Raw genomic sequence first — 11,800 nt, 5'->3', positions numbered from 1 at the left:
CTCCAGGCGGCCGAAACTGCCCAGGGCTGATGGTGACGGAGTGGGAGACTCGTCTACACCATGTCTGCCATCTACGGCCCCGGAGGCAGGTACCCCCGCATCGTATGGTTGCAGCCCCCTAACTACTGGCTCTACAGGGGTCCCGGACCTGCGTGGGTGTTCCCACCTCCCAGCCTGGCGAGGGTTAGGCCGGTCAAGTCTCGGGTGAGCCCCGCCACGTCGCTGTCAAGCCCCGCTTCCTGTTCTCAGGGACCAGGATGGAGAGATGGGACAGACCCACCAGGGTTCAGTCATGGTGGTGTGTGATCCCTGAGCACTGCCAGGCGTGCCCACCCCCCAGGTGTGCCGTCAACCCCACCACCACCATCATCACCAAAAACAGAATGTCAGGAAATGAGTTAGTGGACTCAAAAGGTTGTTTTTCATCAGGGCTAAGCCATCCCCGGTGGTGCTCAGGACTGACTCCTTCCAGTGCCGGGGGTTGGAGCTGGATCAGCGTGCTAGTGAGCCCCTTAAGCCCCTTCTGCCTTTCTGGCCTGGAATTCTGCTTTATTTTGGGGAAATACAAGGACCCAGCAGAACACAGGCAGGCAGGCAGGGCCTCCGACACAAATGACCTGCTCAGCCCTGAAACAGCCGGACCTGAAGGCCATAGTCCTTTCAGATGCAAATTTCAGCTCCTGGGAGAGGGAGAAACCGAGGCACCACCCAGGGAAGGGTGAAGTGCAGTCTGGGGCTCCAGGCGCTTCCTCTTAGCCACGCCCAGCCGCATTCCTGCCAGGAGCACTGCCAGGAGTGACCCCTGAGCACAGAGCCAGGAGAAAGCCTGGGGGACCACCAGATCCTCCTTAGCAAGGGACTTTGACCTAGAAGCCCCACGTGGGGGCAGGCTGGAGGAACCCTATAAGGGCCGCCTTGAACAAAGGAAGCGGGCACAGATGCTGCCCCAGCCCGGGTGCTGCTGGCGCCCGTGTGGCCGAGCACGTGTGTCGTCCGCATCTCCCCTCTTGAGATGTGGACTCCCGTGCTTTCCTGTCTATGCTGGGGGGGGGCGTAGGGGCTCTCTCCGCCCGTGGGGAAGTCGGGTTCTCTCTCGAGTGTTACTCTCCACTCTCTCCCACTTTCTCTCCCTCCTTCCCTTCAAATCCTCCAAATAAAATCTATTTACTTCCCTGCTTGTCTACTCCTGAAATTCCTTTCTGCGAGGCGAGACAAGAACCCAGTAACCCTGGGTCCCGGGTGGCAGAGGCGGATGGGGAGAAGTGGCCGTCTCTCTCCTCCCCCCTCACATAAGTCACCCCACCCGTGGGGCCCACCGACATCAGACTCTCCCCGCTGGAGGGGTCATGTTCACTCCTGGACCATGTTCCTGCCCCTCCCTCCCTCCCTCCCTCCCTCCTGTTCCCTAAATAAGGCTGTTTGGGGGAGGGGAGGGCTGCACCCCAGGAGCTCTGGAGCTACTCTTGGCAGTGCTCTGGGGCCAGCCGCACACAAAGCAAGTGTCTTTTACTGCTTCATGAGCGGAGGGGAGAAGGCATATGGAATAGAGAAGGGATCACTAAGAAAATGATGGCTGGAGGAACCAGTAGGGATGGGAGATGCATGCCGAAAGTAGATAATGGACCAAATGTGCTGACCTCTCAGTGTCTGTGTTGCAAGCCATAATGCCCCAAAGTAGAGGGAGAGTATGGGGAATATTGTCTGCCACGGAGGCAGGGGGAGGGTGGGAAAGGGGGGGTATACCCGGGATATTGGTGGTGGGGAATGGGCACTGGTGGAGAGATGGGTGTTTGGTCATTGTGAGATTGTAACCCAAACATAAAAGCTTGTAACTATCTCAATAAAATTCAACAAAATTTCAATAAAATTATAAAAAAAAGAACAAAGCAAGTGTCTTTTTGTTGTTGTTGATTTTACTTTTTAGATCACACCTGGCAATGCACAGGGGTTACTCCTGGTTTGCACTCAGGAATTACTCCTGGCCAAGCACCCTTGGCCTCCAGGCGGCCCAGACTGCCCAGGGCTGATGGTGACGGAGCTGGGAGACTTGTCTACACCATGTAGACATATGGGGGACCATATGGGATGCTGGGAATCGAACCGGGTCAGTCGCATGCAAGGCAAACGCCCTACCCACTGTGCTATCCCTCCAGCCCCAAGTAAGTGTCTTTCTTTTAACCCTTGAACCGTCTGCAGCTCCTAATAAAATGAAGGTCAGCTGTGCTTCTGCGCCCTCCGTGAACCCCGGGGGGCCCTGGGCCTGCACGTGCTCACTCACAGCTGACTCCTGGCACTGTCACCTCCAAAGCAAGGTGACAGTGAGGCCTCCACACACTGATCCAGCAAGGCGGCTGAGTCCTGCAGACGGTTTTCTCTAGGAGCCTTTCACCTGCCTCCGTCTCTGCCAGATGCAAGGAGCTGCGCCGGCTTCCCTGCGCTCCAGAGCTCGGAGGAAGAGGCCTCTCTGTTACCGCTTGGTGGTTTTCCTGAGTGGCCCCAAGAACCTTCTCAGCAGCTGGGAGCCAGCAACGGCTCCGCGCCTAGGGAATGTTCCTGCGGCTGTTCACTCCGTGGCCACTAGGTGGCACCATTGCCTTGCGAAGTGCAGCCCAATCTTGGTTGGGTTTGGGGCAGGAGTGGGCTGGGGGGTGTCGGGTGGGGTCCCCAGGACGCGCACAAGCTGGCTGTACTTATCTTTCATGTGGACACAAATAACTGGAACCTTTTCCTTTCTTTTCTTTCTTTCCCTTTTTTTCATTCCCTTACTGCCTCGCCTGTCTGTGCCCAGGGCTTGCTCCAGCCCTGCACTCAGGGGTGGCTCCTGGTGGCCCCTGTCGGGTGCCAGGGATTGAGCCTGGGTCAGCCGCGTGCTAGAGCCACGCCTCACCAGCTGTCCTGCCTCTCTGATCCCCGGAACCTTTTGTTTTGTCAGGGTTGGGACTTGAACCCAGAGCCTCATACGCCAGGCGGGTGCTGTACCCCGAGGCACGTCCCCAGCCCGCGGCTGGCTGACTCGAGGGGCATCCTGGGCGCTCCCCCCGCTGACATGCGGCATGACAGCTGCTCGCAGCTCTGGAGAAGGTGTGGCCGGGTGGGTGTCGGGAGGTGCTGGCTTTGGGGAGTGCTTTCTTTTTTTCTTTTCTTTTCTTTTTGGGTCACACCCGGCAATGCACAGGGGTTACTCCTGGCTCTGCACTGAGGAATCACTCCTGGCGGTGCTCAGGGGACCATATGGGATGCTGGGAATTGAACCCGGGTCGGCCGCGTGCAAAGCAAACGCCCTACCCGCTGTGCTATTGCTCCAGCCCCAGGGGGCTGCTTTCTGTTCCTGGATTTGGGGGCTACCCCTGGTGGTGCTCGGGGCTCACTCCTGGTGGGACTCTGGGGGTCATATGGGAGCCCAGGCAGTTGTCTCCCCTCTGCGCTGTGGCCAGTGCCAGGTTTGCTTTGGGTGCTGGGCAGAATTCCCTGCTCGCACACGGGGCGGGCGGCCGTGGACATTTAGCCTCTCCCCACCCCAATGCCAGAGCCGCACCCTCTTCCCCTGTTTGGTTTGGGGGCCTCCCCTGGCGGTGCCCAGGGCTGACACTTGGCTCTGTGCTTAGGGATCACTCCTGTTGGTGCGCACGGAGCCCTGGGGGTGCCAGGGATCGAGTCAGGGTTGGCTGTGTGCAGGGCAAGTGCTCCAGCCCCCCTGCTCCTGTTTAAGGCTTCTAAAGGGAAGTCCTTGAAGCGTGACTTTAGGGACCACAGAGCTAACCCGGGCCTTAAGGCACTAATCTCAGACGTGACTGACCCAGCTGGATCCTTGACGCCAGATATGATCCCCCAGGCACTGCTAGAAGTAGACCCTGAGCAACACTGGGTGTGACCCCCCCCAAATAATAATAATAAAATAAGCGCTGTCACTGCCATAGCACTGTCATCCGGTTGTTCATGGATTTGCTCAAGCGGGCACCAGTAACGTCTCCATTGTGAGACTTGTCACTGTTTTTGGCATATCGAATATGCCATGGGTAGCTTGCCAGGCTCTGTTGTGCAGGTGAGATACTCTCGGTAGCTTGCAGGGCTCTCTGAGAGAGACGGAGGAATCGAACCCAGGTCGGCTTCGTGCAAGGCAAACGCCCTATCCACTGTGCTATCGCTCCACAATAAAATGTCTTTAAACATTGCCGTGTGTGTGTGAACAGCGTTGCTCCCCCAGCCCCCTGAGAATGCTGGACTTAGCTGCTCGCCAAGGCCAGTACTACACTAAGGGTGCATCACCCCCACACACCCCAACACCCACACGGGGCGCGCCTGCCTGTTAGGGCTCCCCTTCATCTAGAGTGGACTCCAGTGGGGCCCCTCCAGCCAGGCTCCCCAAGGGGCTCAGAGTCTGTGTTCTCCCCTAAAGCCCCATGTGACCCCCTGACCTTGATAAAGCCCAGAAGCGAATGCACGCACGCGCGCGCGCACACACACACACACACACACACACACACACACACACACACACCCCAGGTCCTACTGAGGAATGCCAGGCCTGCAGGACAGTCAGGGAAGGAGGGAGGGGTAAAGGAGGGGAAGAGGGGAATAAAGAGGGAAGGAGGGGAGGGAGGATGGAAGGAAGGAAGGAAGGAAGGAAGGAAGGAAGGAAGGAAGGAAGGAAGGAAGGAAGGAAGGAAGGAAGGAAGGAAGGAAGGAAAAAGGAAGGGAGGGAGAAGGGAGGGAGGGAGGAGGAAAGGAAGGAAGGAAGGAAGGAAGGAAGGAAGGAAGGAAGGAAGGAAGGAAGGAAGGAAGGAAGGGAGGGAGGGAGGGAGGGAGGGAGGGGGGAGGGAGGGAGGGAGGGAGGAAGGAAAGGAGGAAAGGAGGAGAGAAAGGAGGGAGGAGGTGGGGGAAGGCGGGCAGACAGCAGGACAGACAGGCCTCTGGGTTCTTAGAAGGGTCGTCCTTCCTCCCCTCGGGCTCTGCTCTAAGCAGCCTCAGGGCAGGGACCGGCTTGGGCCTGGGTCTGGCACAAAGCCCTGAAGTTGCTCCCAGGGGCCCGAGTGCGGAGTCCCCTACCCGGGGTTTGGAGCAAAGGCCTCACTGTGAGACGTGGTCCTCACTGGGAGAGGGGGGTAAGTCTAGAACTCTCCGCCCTGGCAGGCCCTGGATCCCCGGAAGAAGCAATGAGGAGGAGTTGGGGGTTTGTCCCCCGGAGACCCACGAAGGGAATGGCCAGGCCCGACCCCAGCCCCCCCGGGGCAGCAGCTGGCACTGTGTGCCCTTGGTCAAGGTTTGTATTTCTGGGGCTGGAGCCATATCACAGAGGGTAGGGCGTTTGCCTTGCACATGGCAGACCCGGGTTCGATTCTTCTGCCCCTCTCGGAGAGCCCGGCAAGCTACCGAGAGTGTCTCACCTGCACGGCAGAGCCTGGCAAGCTACCATGGCGTATTCGATATGCCAAAAACAGTCGAAACAAGAAATGGAGGCGTTACTGGTGCCCGCTCTAGCAAATTGATGAACAACAGATAGCAGTGATAACAGTGAACAGTGATGGCCGACCCAGGTTCGATACCAGCATCCCATATGGCCCCCCAAGGACCACTCTCGGGGACAATTCCTGAGTGCAAAGCCAGGAGTAACCCCTGTGCAATGCCAGGTGTGACCCATAAAGCCAGGGGAAAAAACTGCATTTCTGTTTATCGTGACCTGAGAGAGGAGGGATATGGATCAGAAACTTAAAAAAAAAACAAAAACTGTGTGCATGCATGCTCCCCACGCCTCTCTCAGAGGCTGCGGAAAATCAGTGCCTGGGGGGAATGTGCGTGGATGGGGTGTCAGCAGGGAGGTGAGCAAGTGGACCCCCCCCCCGTGTGGCATGATGGGAGGACTGTGTGAGCGTTTGCACCTCCTCCCCCAGCACTGGGGGGACAGATGGCCCTTAAGAGCTTCTGTGCATGGGGCTGGAGCGATAGCACAGCGGGTAGGGTGTTGTTTGCCTTGCACGTGGCCAGCCCGAGTTCGATTCCCAGCATCCCATATGGTCCCCTGAGCACCGCCAGGAGTAATTCCTGAGTGCGGAGCTAGGAGTAACCCCTGAGCACCCAAAAAAAAAAAAAAGAAAAAAAACTTAAAAAGCTTCTTTCCGCGGGGGTGCCGGGTGCCGGGGGACGGGAAGCGCCAAACTGCCTATCACTGAAGCCCTGTCTCCTGAAAGCATCCAGCCTGGAGAGGCGCTGAGAGGCTGGAGTCTGGCTTGGCAGGTAGGAGGCGCTGCAGGGGCCCCACGCCCCACCCGGCCAGACGCCCAGCGCCCAAAGTGTGACCTCCCCCCAATAAGATAAAGTAAAAGGTGTCTGAACCACCACACCCACGGTCCTCCCCCAAGGAAGAGCACAATCAATCTCACGGCCGGCGTGAGCACGGCTGTGTCCTCTAGAGAGATGACGCCTCCATCCTTCGGGGGAGTAAGTACCCTCCCGTGTAAGCTAGGGGCATGGATGTGAAGCCGAGGGCTCTTGGGGGGAAGGTTGGGGGGCGGGGGTGGGGGAGGGGCTGTTTGCCAAGAGCTACTTGGCTCTGGAGCTATTTGCCGATTCAGCGCTTCTTGGACACGCCCAAGGACAGCCCCTGACCAATGGCAGGAGGGGTCTCCCCAGCGGCCGTGGTGGGCGCCCACATCTGCCAGCCAGTCAGAAGAGGGCCCGGCCCTGCCCCCCAAACTCTGTTCTCCCCAGTCCCAACCTCATTCAGCTCTCGGGGGCCTGATTACAGACCAGTAGTTCCTCTCCCCACCCGGAGCCTGTCATGTGTCGTGTGATGACTGTGCGCGCATCCCCCCAACTCTGTGCGGGCAGCCGGGGGGGTGGGGAGGTGGTGAGGCTTCTGCTAGCCGCGGGGTGAGAACTAACGGACCCAGCACCGGTCAAGGAGGAGCGACAGGCGTGCCCCAAAGTTGCACTGCCGGTGTCTTCCAGCAGGGGGAAGCCTGGAGCAGAACGCAACCCTATTATTCCTGAAGAAGGCCCATAAAGGGGGGATGGGAGGGCCAGAGGCGGGGGGGGGGGGGGGGGCGCTCCCAGGCACGTGTGTGTGTGTGTGTGTGTGTGTGTGTGTGTGTGTGTGTGTGTGTGTGTGTCGGGGATAACAAAAGCCGAGGTTGGATAGTTTGGAGCGATAGTACAGCGGGGAAGGTGTTTGCCTCGCACGTGGCCAACCCCGGTTCCCCTGAGCACCGCCAGGAATGATTTCTGAGTGCAGAGCCAGGAGTGACCCCTGAGCATGGCCGGGTGTGGCCCCCAAACAACAGCAGAAATAACAATACCAGGCTGGCGAGATGGAGAGAGGATGCTTACCTCGCACGCGACCCACGCGGCTTTGATCCCCGCACCCCGTATTTTTCCACAAGCAGCGCCAGGAGAGATCCCTGAGCACAGAGCTATGAATGCCGAAGGGCTGGAGCAATAGCACAGCGGGTAGGGCGTTTGCCTTGCACGCAGCCGACCCGGGTTCGAATCCCAGCAGCCCATATGGTCCCCTGAGCACCGCCAGGAGTAATTCCTGAGCGCAGAGCCAGGAGTGAACCCTGAGCATCGCCCAAAAAAGAAAAAAAAAGGCAGTAAATCCCGAAGCGTGACTGGGTGTAGCCCCAAAACAAACACACACGCGCGCACACACACATGTCCTAGCTCCGCGGCCTGAGAACACGCTTTGCATACAACAGACTCAGGTTAGCAAGGCTGAGGCCAGATGACGCGAGCGGGAGCGTGGGGTCGTGGGGCCGGCTGCTGGGGCGGTCAGGATCAGGGGCCGGGGAGAGGGCCTCCCGGGGGTGCGGTCTGCGGTCCAGCCTGCAGCCCCCACGTTGGCAAGCTGCACAGGGTTTGCAGGTGGCGGCCGGAAGAGGCCTGTCACAGGGCCAGGGAGGAGGGCCCGGCCATGTGGAGCCTCCCAGGGTGGGGGCGTGTCACTGGCTGAGGCTAATTAGCGTCCAGAACCCTCTGTGCTGGCAGCCGTGTCCAGGCCCTGCTGCCCGCCGTCCAGTTCTGGCCCTGAGCCCCCTCCCCACCCCTGTCCAGGGGGGGCACAGCCTCGCCTCCAGCCCACCAAGCGTGCACTGGCATTTCTGGGCACAGGCCCGGGTGGTGGCCAGCAGCCGTGCTGGTCTCCTCTCTGCGCCTGCACCAGGGAGGGGGATGGGGAGCCCCCAGGTACTGGCTAGCGGGTGCCCGCTGGGTTTCGCTGGCCTTTCTTCTCTCTGATACTTTGTGTCTTTCTCGCTCCAGATCCTGGACTCGCTGGCCTCTGTTCGCAAGTGAAAACTCAAAGAAGAAAAATTTAGCCCTCGGGGCCAGAGCGATAGCACAGCGGGTAGGGCGTTTGCCTTGCACACGGCCGACCCGGGTTCGATCCCAGCATCCCATCCTGGACTCGCCGGCCTCTGTTCGCAAGTGAAAACTCATAGCACAGCGGGTAGGGCATTTGCCTTGCACGCGGCCGACCCGGGTTCGATCCCCGGCATCCCATATGGTCCCCCAAGCACCGCCAGGAGTAATTCCTGGGTGCAAAGCCAGGAGTAACCCCTGAGCATCGCTGGGTGTGACCCAAAAAGCAAAAAAAAAAAAAAAAATTAGCTTGCCTGGCATGCAGCTGAGCTGGGTTTAATCCGCAGGACCCCCCGAGGGTCTCCCCGGAAGAGACCCCCTGCCGGCTGCACCTGGAGATGCTGGGCAGCTCGCGGGGCAGGAGCGAACTCCGCCCACGGGGACGCCCTGGCCTCTGACTCGGAGACTCTGAGTAAGCCCCCGAATCTCAGCCAGCCTCCGCCAGCTGCAGGTCCTGTCCTGTGACCCCCGCTGCCCGGACCCCCCTGACGTGGCTCAGGTCTGGAAGGCCCGGCCCCCGCACTCTTTCTGGCTGTAGCTCATGGACCCTGCAGGCCACCAAGACTTGCTGGGGCCAGGGTGGGCCTGACGCCTCTGCTCCCACTCCCAAGTGCTTGGGCCAGGGCCCTCTGCACACTGGCCTAGGCCCCGAGCCACCGAGGGGCCCCACACGGGGCCCAGCTGTGTCAGAGCTGGGGGGAGCCAGCCAGAGCCACCTGGCCCCCAAGCGCCAGCGGGAGTGACCCCTGAGCATAAAGCCAGGAGGAAGCCCCGAGGACTGCTGGGTGTGCCCCACCCAAAGGAGCCGAAGGGGAGAAGGGGAGCCACATCCAGCCCCCACTGCCGCCCGGTTCCGGCCCAGGAATGGGGGGTGCCCTGAAGACTTCCTGGAGAGCCACTCCCCGCTCGGTGCCAGCCGGGAGGCCCGGGACCCTGCCCAGCACTTTGAAGAGGCAAGAGACACGTGTGTGTATGCTGTGTGAGTGTGTGACGAGTGTGTGCATCTATGTGTCTGTGTGAGTGTGTATGTGTGGGGGTGTATGTGTGTGAGTGTATTTGGGTGTGTACGTGAGTGTGTTTGAGTGTCATGAATGGATGTGTATTGTGTTAGCATGTATGTGTATATGAGTGTATATATAAGTGTATTGTGGGATATGTGAGTCTATGTATTGTGGTTGGGTGTATGTATGTGTACATGTGCAAGTGAATGTGTGAGGTGTATGTGTGTGAGTATATTTGAACGTGTGTACATGAGTGTATTTGAGTGTGTGTATGTTTAGATGTGTATGTGAGTGTATTGTGGGTGTTTGTGAGTGTATGTGTTGTGTTTGGGTGTATGTGAGTAAGTGTGTGCAAGTATATGTGTGGGCTGTATTGTGTGTATGTGTGTAGGTGTATATGTGTCAGTGTACGTGTGTGAGTGTATTTGAGTGTGTGTATGTATAGATGTGTATGTGAGTAAGTGCATGTGAGTGTATATGAGTGAGTGTATTGTGGAGTGTGTGAGTGTATGTGTTGTGTTTTGGTGTATGTGAGTATGTGTGCATGTACAAGTGTATATGTGGGGTATATTGTATGAGTGTGTATGTGTGTGAACATGTCTATATGTGTGAATGTGTATCTGTGAGTGTGTTTGTGTGGAAATGTATAAACGTGCCTGTGTACATGTGTGCATGTGTGTGAATGTGTCCTATGTGTGTATGTGTGTGAGTGTATATGTGTATGTGTGAGTGTATATATGTGCGAGCATGTCTATGTGAATAAGCATGTCTGTGTTCAAGTGTGTCTATATGTGACTGTATGTATTATATGGGTGTGTGCCTACATGTTTAAGAGTTTCTATAGGTGACTGTGCATGTGTTATATGTGTGAGAGTGTCTCTGTGTGAGCGTGTATGTGAGCATATCTCTATGTGTGTCTGTTTGTGTGTGAGCATGTCTGTGAGCATGCATACAAGTGTGTCTGTGAGTATATGTTTGTGTACCCGTGTGTCTATATGTTTATGTGTTATGTGTATGAGCGTGTCTGTGTGAGCATAATGTAAGCATGTCTGTGAGTATATGTTTATGTGCAAATGTGTCTACATGGGTGAGTGTGGTGTGTTATGTGTGTGAACGTGCGTGTGTGTGAGAGTGTCTCTATGTGTGAGTGTATGTGTGTGAGGGTCTGTGAGTTTGCATATATTATTGTGTGAGAGTGTCTGTGGGTATGTCAATGAGCAAGAGTGAGTGTGCAATTGTGTGTGAGCGTGTCTGTGTGACGATGTCTGTAAGCATGTGTGCATGTGTCTGTGTGTGTGTGTGAGCATGTCTCTGTGTGAGGGTGTCTGCGCTTATGTGTACATGTGTGTCTGTGTCTGTGGGTGGGTGTGAGTGAGCATGTTTCTGTGTGAGCATGTCAGTGTGAGTGTGCGTGTGTACGCATATCCACGTGTGTGTTTGTATGTGTGAGTGTAGTGTGTGAGCATGTATGAGTGTGCATGTGTGTGTATGTGCACATGTGTCCATGTGAGCATGTGTGTGTGTCTGTGTTTGTATGCAAGTGTGTCTGAGTGTGCATGTGTTATGTGTGTGTGAGCATGTCCTCGTATGAGTGTGTCTCCATGCACACATGTCTGTGTGAGCATGTCTCTATGTGAGTGTAGTGTGAGGGCGTGAGAGTGTCTCTATGTGTGAATATATGTGTGTGAGGGTCTGTGAGTTTGCATGTGTTATTGTGTGAGAGTGTCTCTGTGTGCGTCAGTGAGCAAGAGTGCGTGTGTGCATGTGTGTGGGTGTGTGAGGGTGTATGAGGGTGTGTGCGAGCGTTTGTAAGTGCGCGTGTGTTTGCATGTGTGTGCATGTGTGCACGTGTGTGCGCGTGTGTGCGTGCGCACGTCTGTGTGCATGTCTGTGCGTGTCCTTGTGCAGCCGTGCCCGTGTGCACGTGTCCGTGTGCGCATGTGTGTGCTCGTGTGTGCTCGTGTGGCCGTGCGCGCGTGTCCGTGTGCGCGTGTGCGCATGTGTGTGCTCGTGTGTGCGCGCGTGTCCGTGAGCGCGTGTGCGCATGTGCGCCCCGCCCGCGCGGCAGGGAAGGGGTTAAGCGCGCCGGGCGCGGAGCTCAGAGCAGCGGCCGCCCAGCCCGGGACGGTCGCACGGCGGCGGGGCCGCGCGCGGGACAGGCCGGCACAGCAGGGCCCTGGGGGGGCCATGGCGCCCCCCGGCCCCGCCGCCCGCGCGCTGCGCCTGGGAGCCCGCGGAGCGGCCGCCGGCCGGGAGGTAGGTCGGGCCGGGGTCGGGGGAGCGGGGGTCGCGCCGGAGCGCTTGGGCGGGGGGGAGCGGGGAGGGTCGCGGTGCCGAAGGGAGGAGGCGCTGGGCGCTGGCCGGACCCGGATTCCGAGCGCGGGACCGCGGGACCGAACCGGCGGCGTCGGGGGCTCGGCCCGGCTGCAGCCCAGCCCGCGTGGGGG

At 58.2% G+C, this 11,800-nt stretch overlaps 1 protein-coding gene across 2 annotated transcripts in view; it reads left to right on the top strand.

Moving 5' to 3' along the window:
• Positions 1-11,454: 11,454 nt before the first annotated feature.
• DENND2A (DENN domain containing 2A) overlaps positions 11,455-11,800 on the top strand; it is an 82,985-nt gene continuing 82,639 nt past the window's right edge. For both annotated transcript variants that reach the window (XM_055133903.1, XM_055133908.1), the window contains exon 1: positions 11,455-11,609. The gene's annotated coding sequence lies outside the window, so the exon portion shown is untranslated. The remainder of the gene's footprint in view (positions 11,610-11,800) is intronic.

The sequence above is a fragment of the Sorex araneus genome, chromosome 1 (assembly GCF_027595985.1).
Source record: "Sorex araneus isolate mSorAra2 chromosome 1, mSorAra2.pri, whole genome shotgun sequence".
NCBI classification, from domain to species: Eukaryota; Metazoa; Chordata; class Mammalia; order Eulipotyphla; family Soricidae; genus Sorex; species Sorex araneus.
The sequence above is the reverse complement of the archived record's forward strand: the minus strand, read 5'-3'. Positions and strand labels throughout refer to the sequence as shown.